General features: G+C 39.0%; 1 protein-coding gene across 6 annotated transcripts in view; it reads right to left on the reverse strand.

The window, feature by feature from the left end:
* LOC110958083 (transcription factor 4-like) overlaps nucleotides 1-23,298 on the reverse strand; it is a 313,148-nt gene that overhangs the window by 145,276 nt on the left and 144,574 nt on the right. The window lies entirely within an intron of this gene.

The raw sequence follows: 23,298 nt of genomic DNA on the forward strand, positions 1-23,298 counted from the left end.
TGCAGTGTATTTAAAGCAGAGTGTGTTTAGAGTGGGGGGGTGTCTAATCTGAATTCTGATCAGCCATTCCCGTCCTCTCCGTGGCTGAAAACAAGAGTTAGCTTGGCGCTGCCGGGCCAAGGAAGGCTTTTCTCATGCTAAGCAGGGCCTAAGTAGGCCAATTACAGGGCCAGCCTCGGTCTCAGAGCCATTCTGCTGCTTAAAACAAAAGGGCCCTTGTCTTAAATAAAGTCAGTGGCGCACCGAGGAGGGAGAGGGAGTCAGACACAAAGGCTCGCAGTCACACAACCATCCAGTCATCCCGTCCGTCCGACCGACCGGCCGGGTGTGTTTCAGTGTGTGCGCACCGTCGGGGGGTAAAAGGAGGTTCCCACTAAAACAAAAAAGGGCTCTCATTGATTGTGGTTCTTTCTTTTCTGCTCCTCTTTTCTTTTCTCGAGCATCGAGCCGGGCCTGGATGGTCGCCCCGGCAACTGGACGAGCCGGAGGAGACGGAAAATGCAAGTCTGTCTGTCTGGACGTCGACTTCTTTCTGTTCATCTGATGGCAAAGTCGCCCCAGATTGAGGAACATTTCAGGGTGAAGTCGGACGGTAATGGACAGCAATTGGAGTTGCATGATTTAAGAAAGAGTTCTTTCACATTTCAGCGCCAATATTCGTTCAAAAATATCCCCATGCTGGCCGACTTGTCTTAACTTTGGACAGAGGACAGTTGCAGTTCAACTTTTTGCTTCCAGCTGTTTAGGGCTTTTCCTTTGATGTGATTGACAGCATTTGGAGTTCCTTGAAATGATTTAAGGGAGGTTTCTTTTCACATTTCAGCAACAATAGTCATCCAAAAATATCGCTTAAGATCAGTCAGGGCCGATATCTGACATGCGTGTGTGACTACATTAGTTTGTTGCTTCCAGCTGTTTACAACCATTTCCTTTGACATGATGGACAGCACTTGGAATTGCATGAAATTATTAAAAGGAGAGCTCTTTAACATTTCAGCAACATTATTTGTTCAAAAATATCCCCCTGTGCAGGCCTACTCGTCTTAACTTTGGCCAGGTGTGAATTGCAATTTAACTGGTTCAATCCAGCTGTTTAGGACTATTTCCTTTGACATGAGAGACAGCACTTGAAGTTGCATGAAATGATTTAAAGGAAATTTCTTGCACATTTCAGTTACAATATTCATCCAAAACTATCCCAGGATCTGACTCTGTGTACGACCATTTTATTTTACATTTATTTGTCATTTCCAGCTGTTTAGGACCATTTCCTTTGACATGACTGAGTGGCAGTTTGCTTTCAGCTTTTATACAGCACAACAATAATAATGGTGTTTAATTAAAGGAACTGTTTAACGATGTTCCTTCAGTGATAATTGGTGATTACTCGTGATGGTAACCAATCAGAGCTGTGGGCGGAACATTGCTTGAGACATCGGAGTGATGACTACAGGTTCAAAAGCAATAGCTGTTAAAATGTCCATCCATCCATTATCTATACACTGCTCACTCCTAATTAGGGTTGCGGGGGGCTGGAGTCTATCCCAGCTGACTTAAAGTGAAGACAGGAAGACCTTGGACAGGGCACCCGTCTATCACAGGACTACAGATACAGGGGGGTCTTGACTTGCATCAGAATTCTGTTCCTATGACGCAACACAACGTGCTTTTCACCGTAAGTCAGAACTCATATGTACATAATAAGGGTGAAATGAAAAATGACGAAATAAAATTCAAAGACGCACGAAATAAAAATACAAAATAAAAAACACGAAGGGGCGCCGCGCACCACTGAGACTGATGATTTTTGACCCTCCTCGCCTATCGTAGTAAAACACTCACTTCAAAACGGAGGAAGACGAGGTTGAGAAATTAGCTGATGCTCCTTCATCAAATACATCAGTTGTGGCTTCCTATGTAAACGAACGGTGAGAAGACTGCGGATAAAACAAAAACCGTGTGCAAAAGATGCCGCTACAGTTCGCCGTATACTGCAGCGAGTACAACTAGTTCACAGTTCAGACATTTATAGGTCTAGACTGCAGCTCCTAGGACTGATGTTTGTTTTCCTTTCTATTCAAGAATGTAGTTATCCTGATTGTTAAAACAAGAAAGTACTTTATTATTGAGATTTTATGTTTGCATTTGCACTCCAAATTAGTTTTTTTTCCCAAAGAGCATTTATTTTATACTGATGCAGCATTATTTTTTGTGTCTGTATTAGGAAGAAAATAAAGAAAATTAGATTTTTGCATAACTTCCTACTGTTGAGGATTTTTCTTTAATCTTTATTTCATATCGTGAGTATTTCGTATCGTGAGCCCTGTTTCGTATTTCGTATTGTTTTGTGAGTTGACCATTTCGTACACGCTTTTTTAACGCTTTTTCCAAACGTTTTATTGTATCTAATTTCACTACCACGGAGATGGCTTTCCTTTTCTTTGAAGCACTGCCATCAGAAGAGTCCCATAATGAAGGGCAAAACGTTTCCAAAAAACCAACACAAATGAAAGAAAGCGAATGTGGCACAGTCCAATGTGGCGTACAACCGGCGAATGAAAACAAAGCCGTCTTCCTTGCATCGCACGGCGTGACAATGTATTCATCCTTTCCGCTCACCTACTAGTTCCCACGCAAAATTTGTTTTTAACATCCCAAACGCCGTACGTTGGAATGATGGAACAAGATTTTCTTCATAAATTTATGGGAGACAGCGACGACACCACGAAACGCTGTAGTTTGAGGATGTCGTAAACCAAGGACTCACTGTACAGACAAGACATCACACTCACATTCACACCCATGGATAATTTAGAGGTACCAGTTAACCTGAGCATGTTTTTGGACTGTGAGAGGAAGCTGAAGAAAACCTCACATGCACAGGATTTAGGGCTGGACCTGAACATCCGAATATTTGGTCGTTATGGTGGTATCCAAATATTTATATTGAGATCCGCTCATGGATGATGTCGCGCGATCAGTATTCGACTCATCCCTACGTTATGATCCGATCCAGCTATTTGGCTCGTTCCTTCGTCTCTTTGCTCACCCCCACCCCCCACGGATGTTACTAGTAACCGGAGCCAAGAAATTGCTATTCGGTCCAGTCCTAACAGGGAGAACATGCAAACTCCACGCAGAAAAATCCCGGGAATGCCAGGATGCGAACTGCAGATCTTCTAGCTGCAAGGCGAAAGTGCTACTGTGCAGCCCCATTAAAATATTCTAACATCATATATTATTCTATCCCCAGAGGTTGCTTGAGGCTGCTTCTACGAGCGTACTTCAGTCTGGACCAAAGTGTCGAATCAACCAGCTAACCCATTAAAACAGTGAGCTCTGCTGTTTTTGTAGCATGGTTTAAAAACTCCTGAAATGACACCGCGTCCAGGAAATTTCTTGGACCCATCAGCCTTTTTTGACGCGATTGTTGACATTTGGAAGGTGCTTACGACCTGCAGTTACCCACAACTCCCTGCTACGAGTACATCCTCTGGGATTTACGTGCATCTTCACAGTATTATTACTATTCTGGCCTCGTGATAACCGTCACTCCTCCTCGCTTCTGCTTTACTTTCCACATTATGGTGTTTTCTCTCCGTCATTATCTCCGCCTCACATATACAGAGGTCTGTTTCTCAGAGAGCTGACTGGGCTCCGGTACCCAGCTGCTCGCAGAGACGATATTAACTAAGATAGATTGCTGGGGAGGGAGAGGGCGACGCAAAGATGTACAGAAAGAGAAACCAGAATAAGAAATGGAGACAGAAGACGAGTAAAAGACCGAAGAGAACACAATAAAGTTGCATTGTGGGGTCGACTTGCTCCGACAACACAAGACGCTGTGAGTGTTTTCAGTCATCTCTCCTCAATCCTGACCCCTCTGTCCTCGAGTGACTGAAAAAGCAAAACGCTCACATGTCATCAATTTCCACAAACGGTGAGAGACGAACGGAGAGAGAGACAGAGAGAGAGAGGGAGGCAGGAAGAAGTCATTAATTACCAGGAAGTGCTGGCGAGGCAGCGGCGCACCTGTACGCCAGCTGACACAAACACACACATGTATGCACACGTTTAACGCACACACCAACACACAATCCTGAGGGAGTGAAGCCTCGAGGCTGATGCTGCTGCAGACGGCGAAAAACCAGCAGAGACAACCGGAATAAAACCGGACAAAACCGTAAAGCACACGTGCAGCGCTGCCAGGTCGACGCTCGCTCTATTATCAGAATCAGAATCAGAATCTGAAATACTTTTATTGATCCCTGAGGGGCTGATGTTGTAGCTGCTCCCCTTTAAACTCTTAGAAGTTTCAGCCGTGGAAAAATTATAAGATAAACATGAGTAGAAAAATATGAGTAGAAAAGTAGAAGTACAAAACGTAAAAATGCACATTGTACTACATACAGTATAAATAATATTAATGAAATGTGTTAAACGCTTTGAAAGACGTAGAAGCAGGAGAGAAAATACAACAACAATGCCTAGAAAACATATTCACCCCTGCTTTTATGTTTGTCAATATTAAATCATGGGGAAAAATAATTACCTGTATTTTTGACAAAAAAGACCAAAAAAAGTCTCTTCATGCCAAAGTTTTGTCAGTTAATTAAATACCGGTTCAAAGTTTTCTCTCTTAAATGCTTCAATTAGTGGAACACGTGGAAACAGTTTGGAAAATACAAATAAAACGTCTAAAAATCGTATTCACCTCATTGGGAAGTCTTGCCGTTTCATTGCTTTTTAACACTGACTATAATTTGTTGTATTTTTTTTGGCAAAAATGTCCAAAAAAAGATTCTTTCATGGCAAAAGAAAACAGATTTCCACAAACTAATGTTTTTTCATTAAATACCAGTTCAATGTTTGGTCTATTAAATGCTTCAGACAGAAAATAGGAATACGATACCTAGAAAATGTATCCTCACCCTTGGATGTTTGGAAGTTTTGCTCTTTTATTGTATTTTGATGTTTTTTGTGTATTTTTATGAAATAATGGCAAGAAAAACAAAAAAATATTTAATGCTAAAGTGGTGACAAATTTCTACAAAGTGAATAAATTTGAAATACAAAATGATTGCATGCATATTTCCCTTCTTCAGGTTGGTGATGCTGCCACCACCGTGCTTCACATCATGATGCTGCCACCACCATGCTTCACATCATGATGCTGCCACCACTGTGCTTCAAAATACACATACATACACACGTACATAGATTCAAAAAATCATGGGTCCCATTGGCCATTGGCCTTCTTAACAAAGAACGGTTTTTAACGCCTTTATAAGGCAGTCCGCTCTGTTGTCATTTTAACTTTCCTTAGGTTTTTATTTATCTTGTATTCTATTGTATTTAACTGATTATTGTTGTTTCTGTTGTGTATTTTTATTGTTGCGTATCACATTTTATAGTGTTTTGTCTGTTTGCTGCTGGCTGCACCAAAAATTGCCCTGCGGGGACAATAAAGATTTCTTGACTTGACTTCACATCATGATGCTGCCACCACCGTGCTTCACGTCATGATGCTGCCACCACCGTGCTTCACGTCATGATGCTGCCACCACCGTGCTTCACGTCATGATGCTGCCACCACCGTGCTTCACGTCATGATGCTGCCACCACCACGCTTCACGTCATGATGCTGCCACCACCACGCTTCACGTCATGATGCTGCCACCACCATGCTTCACGTAATGATGCTGCCGCTACCATGCTTCACGTCATGATGCTGCCACCACCATGCTTCACGTAATGATGGTGCTACCACCATGCTTCACATAATGATGCTGCCACCACCATGCTTCACATCATTATGCGGCCACCACCATGCTTCATGTCATGATGCCACCACCACCATGCTTCACATCATGATGCTGCCACCACCATGCTTCATATCATGATGCTGCCACCGTCATGCCTCACGTCACGATGCTGCCACCACCGTGCTTTATGTCATGATGCTGCCATCACCATGCTTCACATCATGATGGTGCCATCACCATGCTTCACATAATGATGCTGCCACCACCATGCTTCACATCAATATGCGGCCACCACCATGCTTCATGTCATGATGCCACCACCACCATGCTTCACATCATGATGCTGCCACCACCATGCTTCATATCATGATGCTGCCACCGTCATGCCTCACGTCACGATGCTGCCACCACCGTGCTTTATGTCATGATGCTGCCATCACCATGCTTCACACCATGATGCTGCCACCACCATGCTTCACATAATGATGTGCAGTGTTTGGTGTCTACCAAATATAGCATCAAGTCTGATAACCAAAGAAACTCAACTATGATCTCATTAGACCAATGAACCTTCTTCCAGTTGACTACAGTCTTTCACATATCTTTTGTGTAACTCTATGCCTCTAATGTGTTGTTCTTTACAAGCGCAAAGTCAAAAAAAAAGTCAAGTGACATGGATGCAGGCCAAGAGAAATGGCAAAAAAAAATGTGGCCATGTAGCAACTTTACAGCCTTTAATATTAACAAAAAAGCAGTTTGTGCTGTGGACCATTTAGCTTTTACACATTTCAGTAGGAGGCTGTATTGGGACATTTATTCTTTTAATAAATAAAAGACAGAAGCATTTCTGTTGAGCTCCAGCATTATTAGTAAGCTTCTCCAATAAGTTAATTTCTTAATGTGACGAATTATTCCATCTGCAGGATATGATAGGATTTTAAAAGGACAAAAATGCTATTTTTTCTTCATGTCAGTGGTTGACTGCCTCAGGCTGAGTGTTAGCGAATCCTTCAGCTCTTCATCTCTGTTCAAAGAGTTGCAAAGTGAAGTGGATGTTGGTTCTGGAAGTGGATTTCCCATCTGTAACCCCATTTCAAGAGTTTAAAAAAATGTATTAAGCGATATAAACACAGAGATGTAATGATCTGATATGTTATGGCCACCAGTTTTAATTAGTTCAATTTTGCTTCTGAGAAATCACGTTAGTCTGCCATTTTGGCATGGACAGGCCTGAGTACCGGCGTCGTGAGTGTCGGATGCTGTGGCTATGGAGTCAGAGACCTTTTCACGGCAGACATTTTGATTTGTCACAGTTGGGAAAGCACAGGTGGAATTACCGAGAGCTCGGCTGCATTAACCAATTAATCCATCGGTTGTATTTTGATTTCCACCTGAAGAAAACACCCTTAGATTTAGACAGAAACAGCTTCAATACTGTAAAGACAAATTAAACGTCTTCGGTCTCCACAGATCAGAGACACTAAACGAAACTTTGAAATACAATAAGTCTGCCAGAGTGAGGTTTGTAGTACTTCTATCTACTCCAGACTGTACCTGCCTGATGACAGTGTGTAAATAGCGCTGATGTTGTTGAACCTGCAATGGTACCAAACTGATGCAGCAGAAATGAAGCACAGCAAATGCTCCATCATACACAAACCCTGTAGAACCTCTTTAAGGACTATCTTCAGGGTAGTAGAAAGTACCTACTCCAGGGTAGGTACTTTTGAACAGGTACTTGAGAAGTACTGCATCTCAACACTGATTAGTTAAATTCGAAGATGAAAACAAGCTCCGTTTTTTCTGAGATCTCGATGTCCTCATTAACTCTGTTTCTTTCTATCATCGCCATCAACAATATAAAATTTCAGGCCAACACAGCAAACCTCCGCTGGTCTGTTTCAACCCAGTCTCCACAAAATGATGTTCTTTTACGACTAAACTACATGTCGGATCATATTTGTTTGTAAAGAACCAAAACTAGCGGATCTTTGCCATTTATTTTAGTGCTTCACTGTGGCTTCTTTTCATCCAACCAATCATACATTAGATGAGACTGGATGCAATGAAAGAGTCATATTTGAACCCAAACCAGGACATTTTCCGAACACTAATCAAGCTTCCAACATGAAAAACTGTCTCGCAAAGTGTGATATTTTCCAAAACTCAACCAGAAAACGAGCAAAAAAACAAAAATAAACAACAGAAAACTGAACCTAATTCAGAAATCAATGACGCAAACTCCAGACTAATAGGTGAAAGAAGAAACTTGCTGCCTTTCATATGACATTGCAGATTGCAAATTATTTTAAATTAAAAAAGTTCTCTTCAAAAAGAACCCCATAGTTTTGTGCTCAGAAAACTGGTTGCCTTTACAGCTACATTATAATATCTTAAAGGCAAAAAATTGTGTTTAAAATGAAGTTCTCTTCCAGACATATCTGAGTATGCAGTTTAATTGTATGGAAACATGATTTGGTTGTCTATTTCCTAAATGCTTAATGAGCTGGAGTTACATCCAGTAACTACTATAGGTTTTGGTGCACTGAGAGTAAACATTGTGGTTGACGCTGTTAAATCCTACACCAGGGCTGATTTGGTTTCTGCAGTGAAAAGTCATCTATTTTCTTGAAAAAGTTCCTCCTTCCCTACTGAAAACTTTACATACAGTACCAGAAATCCTGCTTTTTGTAGCATCTGCCTCAATAAGTGAAATACCATAAAGCTGAAGTGGTAAATATATGACTTCTGAGCAAGAACCTAACACTGAGAAGGTTTGGACATTTAGCTTTAATGTCATTCACAAAGATGAATCGCATGTTCTACCAGCCAGCTACATGCAGCCTGTCCAGCCAATCATGTCGCAGAACCGTCGTGACAACGCTAAACCCCGATGAAACGTCCAATCATTCTCCCCGAAACACCTGCTGCTTTATGTGTGCGTTTAGACTTTAGATGTCAGAGCAGGAAAAAATAAACCTCGGGGACAGATCGCAGCAAAAAACTCATCTGCAGTCGCAGTGGAAGCAGCGAGGGATCCACTCACCGATGACAACTTCCTCCATCTTCCAACTGCCGCCGCCGCACAGCCGATAACACACACTTCACTCACACACACTCACACACACACGAAGCAGTTCAAAGCATTTCTCCTTAATTAGCGTTCAACGCTTGGCTTGACAAATAAATAGCGATCATTTAAGAACACTTAGAGAGGAATCAGACAGCACATTACACCTCACAATATCTGGCAGCTTCCTGAACGCAATTAGAATGAAGGGGGAGGAGGGCTGAGGATAAAGTGGGGAGCGGGGGGAGGAAGGAGGGAGGCAAAGAGATGGTAGTGAGGAGGTAGAGAGATGTGGAAAGGATGAAGGAAAAACTGGGGAGATGAGGAAGGGAGAAGGGAAAAGTTGCAAGGTAAGGAACTAATAAGAAACAAAAGGGGGGTGGAGGGTTGAGGATAAAATGGGGAGTGGGAGGGAGGAAGGAGGGAGGTAAAGAGATGATCGTGAGGAGGTAGAGAAAGGTGGGAAGGCCGGAGGAACAACTGGGGAGTCGAATAAGGAAGCTTAAAGAAAGGAGAGGGAGGGAAAAGCCAAACAAGAAGTCAAAAGTAACAAAGGAAGGAAATAAGAAATGAATCGGAGGTGAGGATAAAGTGGGGAGTTGAGGGAGGAAGGTAAGAAGTAAACAGATGGTAGCAAGGAGGTCGAAAAAAGTGGGAAGGATGCAAGTAAAACTGGGAAGAGGAGTAAAATGGCGATCGAAGGAGGCTAAAAGAAAGCCAAAAGAGAAGAGAAAAGTTACAAGGGAAGGAACTAATAAGCAATGACTGGGGGAGAAGGATTGAGGTTAAAGTGAGAGGGGGGAAGGAAGAAGGCTAAGAGATGGTAGCAAGGAGGTAGTGAAAGGTGGAAGGATGGAGGTAAAGCTGGGGAGTTGAGTACAAAAGTTTAATGAAAGGAGAGGAATGGAAAATCCAAAAGAGAAGGGAAAAGTTACTAGGGAAGGAACTAATAAGAAACAAAAGGGGTAGAGGGTTGAGGATAGAGTGGGGTGAGGAAAGAAGGAAGTATAGAGATGGCAGTGATGAGGTAGGTAGAGAAAAGTGGGAAGGATGGAAGTGAAACTGGAGAGACAAGTAAGTTTAAAGAAAGGAGAGGAAGGGAAAAACCAACAGAGAAAAGTTAGAAGGGAAGGAAATCATAAGAAATGAATGGAGGTGGAAGGTTGAGGATAAAATGGAAAAAATGGACGCCAAGGTAAGTAAGGCCAGTGAAACCTTCTGAAGCATCATGCAACAGCACCTTCTTTCACTTTTTCTACAATTCATGCTCAGACTTGTAGTAAAACATAAGTTTCTCTCAAAAATGCGTTACCAAACAGTGGAAATACTTTGTGGAGTTTTGAGTCTTGCTGTCAGAAATCGGTAGACAAACATAGCAATGGTTGTTTTAGAGGACTTGATGCAATTAACAGCCATCAGAGAATTTATTAGTTAGAGTTCATTATTACAGCCCAACATAGACTTGACAAAATCAGGTTCTTATGCAACATAACTGCAATTCTGTGTTGAAGGAAATGTATTATCTGCAGTACATGTGTTTACAAAGTATCAGCATCAGTATCTTTGCTATTGATTTCACTGCTTTTCATCATATATTGACACCCTGGTAACCTAGAAAACAGAGGAAAAGCTCCAAACATGTAAGGAAAGAGACATATTTTAACCGAGACTAGGGTATTTTTCCGAAATTTAACCAAGTAAATTTGGTGCTGAACCTTAACCAAGCTTCTAGCATAAAACCATCTAAAAATACATATGGTATTTTGCGAAAGAAAACTATGTTGTTTTTGGGTCCAAACTAAATCAGGAAGTGAATGAAATACCTGTTATTCTTGTTTATGCCTCCTTATTCTTGTTTATGGATGAACAAACAAGGAAGGAAAAGAAAAAAGGGAAGAAACACATGACACAGAAGAAGACGATGGGAGAAAGTCAAGAAGATGGAAAGAGAGTGGAATAAAAGGAAAGATAGGAAGGGGAAGGAGGAAAAGGAAATACGGTATGAAGAAGGTGAGGTCAGATATAAGACGGCGAGGAAGAAGAAAGAATGGGAAAAATCACAGACGAGGAGAGCGGAAGTGAATATATGATAGATGGAGCGACAGATTTATATTTAGAGATGAAAAGAGAGATGAAAAGAGGATGAAAAATAGGCTTCCCCGTGGTGCCATCTTGAACCGATCACTCCCATCGTGCCTCAGTTCCAGCTGCCTTCACTTTGTAGTTCTGGAGACTTTTTAGTCGATAAAACCGGCAGCAAACAGAGACTGGAGGCAAAGTGGCTGCTCTGATTTCAGATCGCACACATCAGGACGTGGAGGGAGAATGACAAGAATTTTAAAAAACGACGCTAATCTTTATAGTCGAAGGTGCAGTTCCACTAACGTCCACTAGAGGCTGCATCAGGAAAACCATGAAATGAATGGGAAAAACCTTGGAGTTTACCCACAAATGCAAGAATTCAATCATTTATTTTAACACACAATTCAATCTGCATCTTTAACTCAGCATTTTAGTTGAAATTTTTGCATTCACCACTACATTAAGAAGAAATTAAGTCTTAATTCAGGACATTCGGCTCATTTTCTATGGCATATTTTGCAACATAAAACATTGTGCATCCTGTTTGTTTCCACTATATTTATCCCGCACATGTCCTTCTTTCGCTGTACTTTGTATTTAACATTAAAAACAGCATTATGTTAGCAATTGCTAACATACAAGTAGCACTATATCATTTATAAAATCATTACGTCATTCGTTTTAGGGATTGGCTCACTGATTGAACCTAAAAGAGCATGGTTATTTCTTAAATTTACATTTCTTATGCTCAAATAAACATGCTTTCACTGGTTTATTTGTGTGCATGCTAACTGTAAGGCATCTCCTTTTTGGAAAATCTCAAAACACCATAAAAAACTTCACTGACTTATAAAAGTAAACGTACAGTTGAGTTTGAGAAATATGATAAATGTAAGAATTAACAGGCTAAACAGGTATATTGGTTCTCTAATAAATGCAAAACGTCACAAACCGTAATGTATGAAACTTAAATGATAAAATCTAATGATGGATTTAACAGGTTTTTTTTTCACATTGGTGTATTTTTGGTGAAAAAGTAACAGCGTTTCTGCAAAAGTTCAGTTCATTTTGAAAAGCTAACATGCATTTTAAAGGTAGGGGTGCGTCTTTTTTTTGCAGTTATATCTAATAAGCTCGGTGTGGAAATGAGGACGTTTCAAGCAAAAAAAAGAGAGCGAGAGAAGGTTCTTTTAACTTTTAAAGCCGTACATGAAGTTGTTTGAAGTGTCCGAGGCCTGGGTTGCATTTCTCCCTCATTTAAAGGAAGTTCAAGGCCGGTGGGATCCAGGAAGTTGTTGCTTCATCTGTCACAGATAAGAATCCAAAAGAAGAAGTTCTGCAGAACCGAGCTCTGATGAAGGAGACGCACATGAAACAGATCAGCTGGCTTTTCCACATCTCACGGATCAAGACTGGATTCCTCGTACATGCACGCGTGTGTGCATGTGTGTGTGTGGAAGTTTTGGCAGGATTTAGTGTGTGTGTTTGTGTGTCAGCTCTGTAGTGTAGATGTGACAGCTCAGTTCTGTTCTGTGTCTGTTACCAGCTGTTGTACCTCACTCGCAATTTCAGTGTGTGTTGTCGTGCATGTGTGTGTGTCTGTGTGTGTGTGTGTGTGTGTGTGTGTGTACGGTTTGATGTTGGACACATCAGAGGGTTGAGAGGGTTAATGTCACTGACACAGATCCAGAGGAGCTTCCTGGTTTGCCTCAATCCCGATGCCCGATGAAAACTGGTTAAAAAAACAGTCGACCGCTGCACAGTAAATTAGATAATTTAACCGTTTTCACAACCAAATAACCTTCTACTAAAATAGCACAACAAGCAGCATCCTAATGCCTTGTTTTTAAAAAAAGAAATACACGCGGAAATTTGTACGCTACATCAGCTCAATGTGAAAGAGTCGAAGGAAGAAGCAGGACAAGAAAAACAAAAGTTAAATAAGGCTGAAGGCTGCGTGTTCCTTTGTGCTTCCATCTAATTGTCAGATGAATTTTGAATTTTGAAATGTAAATAACACAACAAAAATCTAATTAAGTTCATTCCCATTCACTACTGGGAACATTGTGGGGGCTCTGCTACCAAAGGGCCACCATGACAGAGACTTCTGTACCGGTTAATGACTTCTAATTAGCTAACATGTTGAAAACAGCCCCAGTTAAACAGAGCAGCTCTGTTGTTGGTGTTCGAGGTCCTAAATGGATTTATCAACATAAAATGTCCACTGTACTTGATTTTTTAAAACATTATTTGATTATTGATTGGCAACTTGGTCGACTATCAGTTGTGAAAATTGTCTAGCATTTGTGTCATGACTTTAAAGACTTAGATCAGATAATATTAGTGAAGACAAGACAGGCTAACTAATAGCTAAGATAAGGTGGGCCAAGTTAGGCTAAGCTAAGCTAGGCTAAGCTAGGAGAAATTGAGATAATGTAGGCCAAGCTAGGCTAAAATAAGCTAAGCTCAGATAAACTAAGACAAACTGAGATAAGCTATGCTAACATGAGCTGAAACAAACAGAGATAAACCAGGCCAAGCTAGGCTAAGAAAGGCTGGGTTAAGATGAGTAAAGACAGACTGAGATAAATGATGCTAAGACAAACTGAGATAAGCTAGGAAAAGACAAATTTGGCCAAGCTAGGCTATGCTCAGCTAGGCTAAGATAAGCTACAACAAGATAAGCTAGGCTAAGCTAAGCCTTTTTAAATGTTTTTGGACATCCGTAGCAAATAAAAATAAACGATACTGATAAAAGTACTGAGGAAAAAATACTAATTTTGCACAGTTACCTCCATAAATAATCCACGAAGTTCAGCAAATATGGATAATGTATTTTGCAAATCTGAGAAAAAACTTTTTTTTTTAGAAAGACCTCTCTTGTTAGTGAAATATATAAAGCTATGCTTCTCCTACTACCGATTCTGCAGAAATTTTTGAATATGTAAAGGACTTTTTATCATTTTTTTGATGTACTATGTTGCATTACAGTGAAATATGTCTGTTTTTGTTATTTATTCTATATATATATTTACCATGGATCAGTTGGTGCAAAGTTTCTTGTTTTTTCATAGCTGTTCTCTGCTGTTAAATCTCCACCACGGTAACTTTTTACAGATATTATATTAGCATTAGAATGAAATGACCTCAGTCTGTGTGATGGAAAACAGAGTGTGAAGCTCCAGCAGATACATCATCTGATCCTGGGTGGTCTGAACTCCCAGCGTTCCTAATGGAGAACACTCTTAGACTGTCAGCGGATGTTTCAACGAGCAGAAATACGAGGCCAGAATCTGATCGATAGGAGGAATGAAATAAAGAGTCGATGTGGCTGAACGACGGCTGAGAGTCTCCTGGGAGCAGCTGGATGAGAGTTCAGACCTGGAGAACATCTGGGAGTGGAGCATCTCACCACACACAAAGATGGATGGGTGGAGTTACTGGATGATCACGTATTTTTAAAAATGATTTACTGTCATTTTCTCAGTTTTGTTACATCACAGATAATAACGAAACATTATAATAATGTCCACATAAAAAAATCTGTATTTATTATTTTACAGTTATTGTAAGGGTTGTTTTGTTTAATTACAAATATCACAGATAAAAAGTATTAATTTGCATGCTGACAGTAAAAAAACAACAACAAAAAAGTACAACTAGACATAATTTCCACATCAGAAATTCTTATTAATATAAATGGCAATTTATTTTTTCACAACTTATAAAATGGTAAAAATAATAAATAAATAAACTGCTATTTTAATTTTATTTTATTTTTTTACAGATTTTCCCTGTTTTGGTAAAAATATAAATCATAAAAAAATTGAATATTAACAGTAAAAAAACTACAAACAAAAACCGCAACTATTTAAAAAAACTACAAAGAAAGTCATTCTTTTTTATATATGTATATTTATAATTTTAAAAAAAGTATAAGAAGATGATTTATTTGCACATTGACAGTAAAAACAAAAATAACTAAAATAAACAAGAAGATTTAAACTATAAAATTTTTCGCAAATGTTTATAAAATATTCCACAAAAAATATCTCAATTAATGAATTAATTTAAGTATTTTATTTTTCATATATTTACTATATTTGAAAAAAGTATTTTAATGACTGAATAATAAAAAAATGTGTTTTTAACTGTCATTTTATGGTTTTGTTCAAGAAAAGATAAGTAGGAATATGACAAAAAAGTATTAACGGTTAAAAAAAACTGGCCAAAATCTTAAATAATGTCAAAAATCACTATATTCATAAATTGTAATTAATTCGTTACATGTGATTGTAAAATTACACAGCTGTTAGTTTTTTTTGAAAGAGCTAAAAAAAAATTAAATGTACATACATCTGCATTTTTAATTAATTTTTTAAATTTTATTTTACAGTTTTTGAATGTGACAGTATTCAACTATTTTTTTATTTTAATTTTTTTATTTTGTTTTTAGAGCACAGATTCACACAGGATTTACAGTTTCTCAGGTAATACTGGCCCTGTGTGAATAAGGCAGCAGTATCATTTCCTGTTTGTCTTCCTCTGTCTGGGCGTGGCCACCTGTTCCTCCTCTCATGATCGACCAAACAAACCAGAATCACTTATTGATCGCCTCCTCCATCACCTGCTGAACCACAAACCTACAAAAGCTGCTTTTTTCCACATTTCATCCTCTGGTTTCTCAATCACAGAGACTCTTCTGCAGAAAAATCCCTCTGGAATTGTGTGGGTTACATAAATACTCCAAAAATCCAGTTAAATCTGGATGATCTACCATAATAAACTGGTTAATATGAGAAGAAAGACTGTTTTCTTTCCATAAGATTTGTCCAATCAGTGGAGGCTTCAGTCCGTGCAGCTTTATTAATATTTCCCTGCATGTAACAGTCTTTGACTCGCCCTTGTTTTTTTTTTTCTTCCCAGACCAGCTGTTAGGGGCTTGTACTTCCTGCTGCCCAGCCATTGGTCAGAAAGTAGCCAATGGGGACGGACTAACGAGGTCGGACTGAATGAAGTGACAGTGAAAACACACACATGCTGCCTCGGTAACCCGAAGCCAAAGTGGAGCCCACGCACAGGAACCATCGGCCTTCCAGAGGGGACGGAGAAACACACAACACACACACTTTAACACACACATGCACAAAAAGGCACACATAACACACAGAGATCTGCAGAAGTTTAGCATTTTGACAGAAAGAGGCAGAAACAGAAAGCAGACGGACATGAACGAAGAGAGAAAGTCCAGGAAAACGAGACTAAAATTAGTGATTTGTGGCATTGAATTGATTCTAGTACTTAAAAATGACCAGTTAGGAATTCAAAGTGGTCAATGATGGTGTTTCTTAATATATTTGTTGCATCAGTATCCATTAAGTTATGCTGTTTTTACTGTATTTAAATCAAGAAACGATACTGTCACATCACAGATATTTGCTGTTGTTCTGAAATAAATTACTACAATCATTACTATTGTTTTAATATAACATATTAAAGATTGAAAAGTTGTAGATAATTTTGCAATATACAAGTGACATCAGAGAAAAAGGTGTTAAATAACATGCTGATGACATCGTCCATATAAAAAAAATTTGCTTTTTCACAGTTTTTTAGATCATTTTTTAGAATGTTTTGAATATTAAAGCATTCGACAGATTTTTAACTATGAATTTATCTCTGGCACACTTGTTTTGTACATAAAAATGAATGTCGAAACTGTTCAATAATAGTGTTTCTGCAGGTATCCGTTGCATTGAACAGTAGAATATACCTGCTATAGCCTTTACAAAATTAAAATCCTACATGACTAAACTGTATTTTCGATTGTGTTTTGAAGGAAATGCAATTTCTAACCTGTGACGTGGTCGGAAAATTTGAAAGAGTCTGAAACAGGCGGAATGGATGGTGGATAAGACTACCAAAAAACACCAAAAACGACCAAAAACAGCAACAAAAACACCAAAAAGCTACCAAAAACTCCCAAAAAACACCAACAACTACCAAAAAAAGCAACAAAAACACCAAAAAGCTACCAAAAACTCCCAAAAAACACCAACAACTACCAAAAAAAGCAACAAAAACACCAAAAAGCTACCAAAAACGATCAAAAACTACAGCCATGGCCATAAGTTTGGACACAGCATGACTTACTATGTCTGTTTTGATGTCTATTACAGAACATAACTAATATTTTTTGACAGCACCAGTTTAATTAGTCAACAAATCAACAAGGGATATAATATTATCAATAAATTCCAACAATTGGAACAACTTTGTTCCCAAAACATAATATTAGAAGAAAATAACAAAAAAATGCAGTACTTTCACAACCGAATTTGGTAAGAATAACAAAATGACACCAAACTCTTTTGATGTTTTTTTTAAAATATGAAACTTAATATAGTTCTCAGGAGTTGTGTACTGTATTGTAAGTGACAATTTTGTGGTATTTTCTAAGATTCACAAGCGTCATGGTACTTCTGTCCAAACTTATGGCCATGGCTGTAATCTTGCAGAAATTGTGTTGGTCTCCAAAATTATTCATGCATCTAACACCATCTCTGACAGCTTCTAATTGCATCAAGTCCTCTGAAACAACCACAGACCCTGCTATATTTGTCTACTGATTTCCAAAAACAAGACTTAAAGCTCCACGATGCTAAAGTCTTTCCACTGTCTGGCACCAATTTTTTGAAAGAAACTTTGAATCTTTGAAAAATTCTTTGAAAAATCTGAGGATGCACTGCAGAAAAAGGTAAACAAAAAAGATGCTTTTGCAGGAGTTTAAAGGTTCGGCGGTCTGTAACCTTGAACACATGTACAGACTTCACCTCCTTGACTCCTGGATGACTGCGGTTTGGATTTTCGAAGACGGACTTGACATCGTGGCTGCACATCAGACAACAAACCAAACAGCTTCATGCAACAGTTTTTCCTTTTCCTGCTGCCGAATGAAGAAACAACCTGGAGTCACCTCTTCCTGGATGATCAAACGCCGTCATGCAACCACTCAGACGCATTAAAACTCAAGAGGACGAGCATCAAAGGAGGCTCTGTGTTTTCGCGGCTCAAAGATGGCGAATATTTACGTCCGTGAGGGGAGAGCGGATGCATGGAGCTGTGGAATAATCTGCATTTGGAATAAGTGCATATGTGTGCAGCTCAGTTTAACAGGTAAACGCCACTTCTAAGCACCTCTGAAACCCTGCAGAGCTTCAGAACGGAGCCTTCAGCACTTTTTGCCCACTGATGTGTGTTTATGCGAGTGTGCACGAGGGGTTAAAGGCTTTTTTTTTTCATGTTGCATTCCAGCTCCCATCCAGACTGCCGCTGCCTCAGCTCTAGCTGCCGGCCCAACGCTAACCTGCTGATCTGCCAGCCGATAGCTGGATGACAGGCAACGCTTTGGTGTGGCCGGGAGGAGGTTTGTGTGTCTGTTTGTGTGTGCGCACGTAGTCAGCCGACACTTTGGCTTCGACTTGAATGAAGAACAGAGCGAACGAGAACAGAAAAACGATGAAAAAGATGTAAAAGAAGATGTAAAAAAGAGCGAGAGTGTGCAGGATGATCGGCTCTCATCCCTCCATCCAGATGATTTCCTGCTCGTGCAGCCAGAACGTCCCTTCAGACGGCAGACAGGAGTGTGTGCTGGATATTAAACCACCCAGGAGGGAGTTTCTGCTGCCGTTATGAGAGTCCAGGTGATGCTCTCAGCAGAAATACCCATAAACTGAAGAACAAACAATGTGCTGCTCTTGGCGATAGCAGCGAGTGTAAAGACGTAGAGTTTGACCAGAGGGTGGCGCTAAAGCTAAAAAAGGTTCATCTTCTGGGGAGCACATCTCAAAAATATTTAGCTCCTGATGTTCCTTGAGGTGAAAGTAAAATATGAAGAGAAAAAGATGAGGAACATTCTGAACTGCACATTTGAAAAGTTGAGGAACCAAAAAGAGGAAAATAAAAGCAACACAGAGTCCAAAAACCTCCTACATTTCCCATAATGCAACTGGATATTGCTTTTATTTGGACTCATAAGGGTGCAAATGTAGAGTTTTCTTTGATAAATCTTGCAAAAACAGGCCCCCAAAGCCTACTGAGATCATCAGTTAAACATTAGATCCTACATTTCCCGTATTGCAACTGGATATTATCTTTTTTATACTCCTAAAGGTGTAAATTTAGGGCTTAATTTTACAAATTTTGCCAAAAAATTTCCCAAAAAACCTACTGGGATCATCACTTAAACATTGGATCCTGGATTTCCCGTATTTCCCCTAGTTTTTCCATAATGCAGCCCAATACTGTCCTTGTTTAGGCTCATAAATGTGTAAACTTAGGGCTTTCTTTTACAAGTTTTGCCAAAAACAGCTCTCCAGAAAACCTATTGAGATCAATTAAAGATTGGATCCTACATTTCCCAAAATGCAACTGGACACTGTATTTATTTAGACTCCTAAAGGTGTAAATTTAGTTAATTCTTTTACAAATTTTGCCCAAAATGCTTAAGTTTCTTTGAACCTAAACTTACTTGACACAACTAATTCCACACATTGGCCAGTTATACTCATGATAAGTTGTGTTAAGCTAATAGATACAATCAATGCTTTAATAATGTGGTCAGTTGTCATCAATAGTGACATAAAAATTACAGTTTGTGGTTTTGTACTGCTGGAATTTTTACATCAAAGTCAAATTCATTTAATCTAAAGGCAAACAGGAGTAGACAGAACAGAAGAAAAAATGCCTAAAAACTACATTAAGATTTAATTAAGTAAAAAGAATAACAAATACAGCACCAGTAACAGGTGACATCAGGCTATCAGGTTGGCCTTAAAATAAATGAAAAAAAAAGAGGGAGGTTTTAGGCAGCAATTTAAACAAAGGCTTCGGGTTACCGAGGCAGCATGTGTGTGTTTTCACCGTCACTTCATTCAGTCCGACCTCGTTAGTCCGTCCCCATTGGCTACTTTCTGACCAATGGCTGGGCAGCAGGAAGTACAAGCCCCAAACAAAGAGATTAAAAGCAACTACTGCAAAGAAGATCTTTATTTTTGAGTCTGGATCTCACAATATCTGAGAAGTAAGATGGTGGCAACCCATTTAAAACCCTAAATGCAAACAACAAAACCTTAAAATCACCCTGAAATGGACAGTAAGCTAGTGGAGGAAGGCCAATACTGGTGTAATGTGGTGCTGCATTCTTTTTCTTACAGCTGCATTTTGTCCAAATGTTAAATAAGACATCTTCTCTACAACCACATATAAAGAATTACAATAGCTGAGCTAAATGCTGATAAAAGCAAAAATGTTTTTAAAGTTTTGAGATTGAGATGGAGCTTCATCTGGGTTAAGGATTTCTTTGCCATATAGATCAGTATATCATCTGCAAAAAGATGTAAAGGAAATGATGTTTCTAAAAATACACCATGTTTAATGAGTAGAGGACCCAAAATCGAGCCCTGAGGGATGCCAAAAGTTAAACAATTTTCCCCTACATGAACTGCGAAGCATCAAAGCATCATTCTGTCAGAAATGACCTGAACCACTTGAATACAATTTCTTCAATGTCTACAAATGAAAAAAGCCTGTTGTGATCACAGTAACATATTGTGAGCATCAAATGCAGCAAATCTAGTTTTTCTCAATGTGAATGCAGAGTTTTCCAAATCTGGGATTAAAAGATCATTAAAAATGTGTCATTGTGTCAAACTAAAGTGAAACGAATCTCCAGGAAAACAGATACGAGAGTTGTGACCAATGACTAATGTAGACCATGAGATACGATCAAAAGTTCCAGAACATCTGCACCTGTAAACGAATGTAAACATAACACCACTTTATCGATTACCCAATCAAAAGCAAACACACTAAAAGCCATTGTGTTCTATCTGTGTGTTATTAAACATAATCTACTATATAATGTAACCAGGGAGCAAAAATGAAAATTCAAAAACGGTCATTGTCCGACCACACACATTAAAACGCACTTTATCTGAATGTAATTTCACGTGTAAGTCAAATTATATCAAACTCCTTATTTAGATTTTAATAATGTATCGAGGTAAATTAATAATAAAATCTATTCCAGATGTCGCGGGTAATGAAACAACAGACTCGGGCCTTTCCGTCCCCGGTGTTTGGAGAATATTCACGCTGCCTTCTGCCAGCAGACGATGGTTTGAGGAGGCTGTTTGGATGTTTTTTAGGGGAGCGGGGCTTCGCTGTCGGGGGGCTGGGTTCTGACGTTGGCAGGAGGCCATGTTTCCCAGCCCCCAACACCCATTTACAGCTTCGGAGAGAAGTCGCTGCGACCCTGTCAGGCTCCCCGTTCACAGCAAGCAATCAGAGAGCAGGAAAAGCAGGAAATAAACACTAAATTAGGCTCTACTGGAATAACCAGCTATCGGTTTGTGAAGCAAGAACCTGAAAGCAGCTGTTTTACAGGAAAACTCCATTCAAAACTAATCAGAATTATGGATACTAGTGGAATATAACAATAAAATGATTTGTAAACATCAGTGAAACCCAGACTAGATGTTTCAGTTTAATACATTTTGAACCTGTACTGTCATTGTTTTGGATTCACAAACAGCATATTTACTCCAACATCTGAGCCTGAAAAATAAAGCAACAGTGGAAGCTGCAGTTCCTCTGCTGGCCACTAGAGTCAAAATGAAGTCAATCCCCATAGATCTTAATGTTAAAAACATAACTTTACAAACAGAAATAAACCAGTTTACAGTCTAGTAGGAAAAACTATTTGGTCTCTGTAGCTAGTGTCCTCACTCATGACAACTGTAAGGGAGGCGAATTTTTAAATAATTTCCCTGTTTAAATTGTATTAAGGATTTAACACAACTTTAAAACTGATATTGAGGAAACCTATGGGTGACTTCATGCACTGTTAGTAAAGGATCAAAACAAATGAAAAACATGACTAGGTTAAAATCAGTATATCTCTCTCTTTGTAAAAACAATATAATTTAGATTTTTTTTAATATACTGCAAAGTTTTTAACTGACTGTAACTACTGTCCGCATCAGGAAATTGTATTTTTATGAACAGTAATTTGCTCTTTTACAGCACATAACTATAAAATTTGAAACTTTTTTTCCCCCCCTGTTTTCAAATTAGCAAAAAATCTTGTTATTTTGCAAATATTTCCAAATATTTTAAAGACAAATTATGCATATTAAGGACTGAAGAATGGTAAAAAATAGTATCTATTGATTTACAACTTTTCCCTATTTTGTGAAATTACACATAATATCTAGCAAAAAGCATCAATTCCCATATAAAAGCACACTAATTATACCACTATTCTACTTTTACTACTACTAAATTCAGCAAACAATATTATTATTTCACAGGTATTTGTCATTATTTTCACAGTCTGATAGTTTTTCAATGTTACAATACATCATTTTTCAACATACTTTAACTGACACCTCGCTGCCAGATTTCCTGCTTTCTTTTACAGATTTTTAATTTTTTTACAGTGTACTTTTGAACTTGCAGCTCCACCATTTGGTACCAAAACTTATCAGTTAAATTTTTGAATTCTCAACAACTTTGCTAAAACAGGCCCAAATCTTCTAATGTCAAAGCTGCCCTTCACAAAGCTTCTGAATGATTTGGTTGTTATTTAGTCTCAGTTTGTTCCACTACACTGTGCTGAGCTCAGATATCTTGATGATTAAATTAACTATGGCGCAAACAATCATGGTCTTGATCAAATGACTTTCTGTGTTTGCCAACATCTGGTTAAAAAGTGTAATTTTTCCATTTGGTTTTGGTTCCAGGCCTCTGATTTGATGCCCACATCTCTGATTTTTTTGTTTCCTAAATTCAACTTCGATTACATCCTGGATTAGGGCAGAAACAACCAATTCTCTCAAACAGAAACTGGCTCATGTGAACACAATGTGGAACTCATAGAACTCAGCTGGAGGAGATCTGCAGAGATGTGGTTGGTAACTAGCAAAAAACTCAATTATAAGGTGTAAATGTGAAACTTCCACAAAAACTGGAGCCGAAACATGGAATTAAACCCTTAAAGGTGGAAATCTATGGGGTTTGATCATCGACTAGTGAAATAATGTGGGGTCACTGATAGTTTCCTGAGCTCATCCTCCCCTCAAAAGTGTTTTTCTTTTTTATCTTTCTGTCTAACAGCCGAGGATGAAGCCAGACGGTTTTGGACTTGAGCCCAGCATGTAAATTTATCTGCCATTTCCAAACAATTTCCATCAGGAGCCATTCAGACTGTGTAGCAGGATAATTTGACAGCAGCCCAGTACGAAAACGGCCAGAGAGGCAGTAATGTTTGATTTATTTCACTGTTTTGTCCTCAACAGCTCGCCGTAGCTTCATACAAAG

The sequence above is a fragment of the Acanthochromis polyacanthus genome, chromosome 18 (assembly GCF_021347895.1).
Source record: "Acanthochromis polyacanthus isolate Apoly-LR-REF ecotype Palm Island chromosome 18, KAUST_Apoly_ChrSc, whole genome shotgun sequence".
Classification (NCBI taxonomy): Eukaryota; Metazoa; Chordata; class Actinopteri; family Pomacentridae; genus Acanthochromis; species Acanthochromis polyacanthus.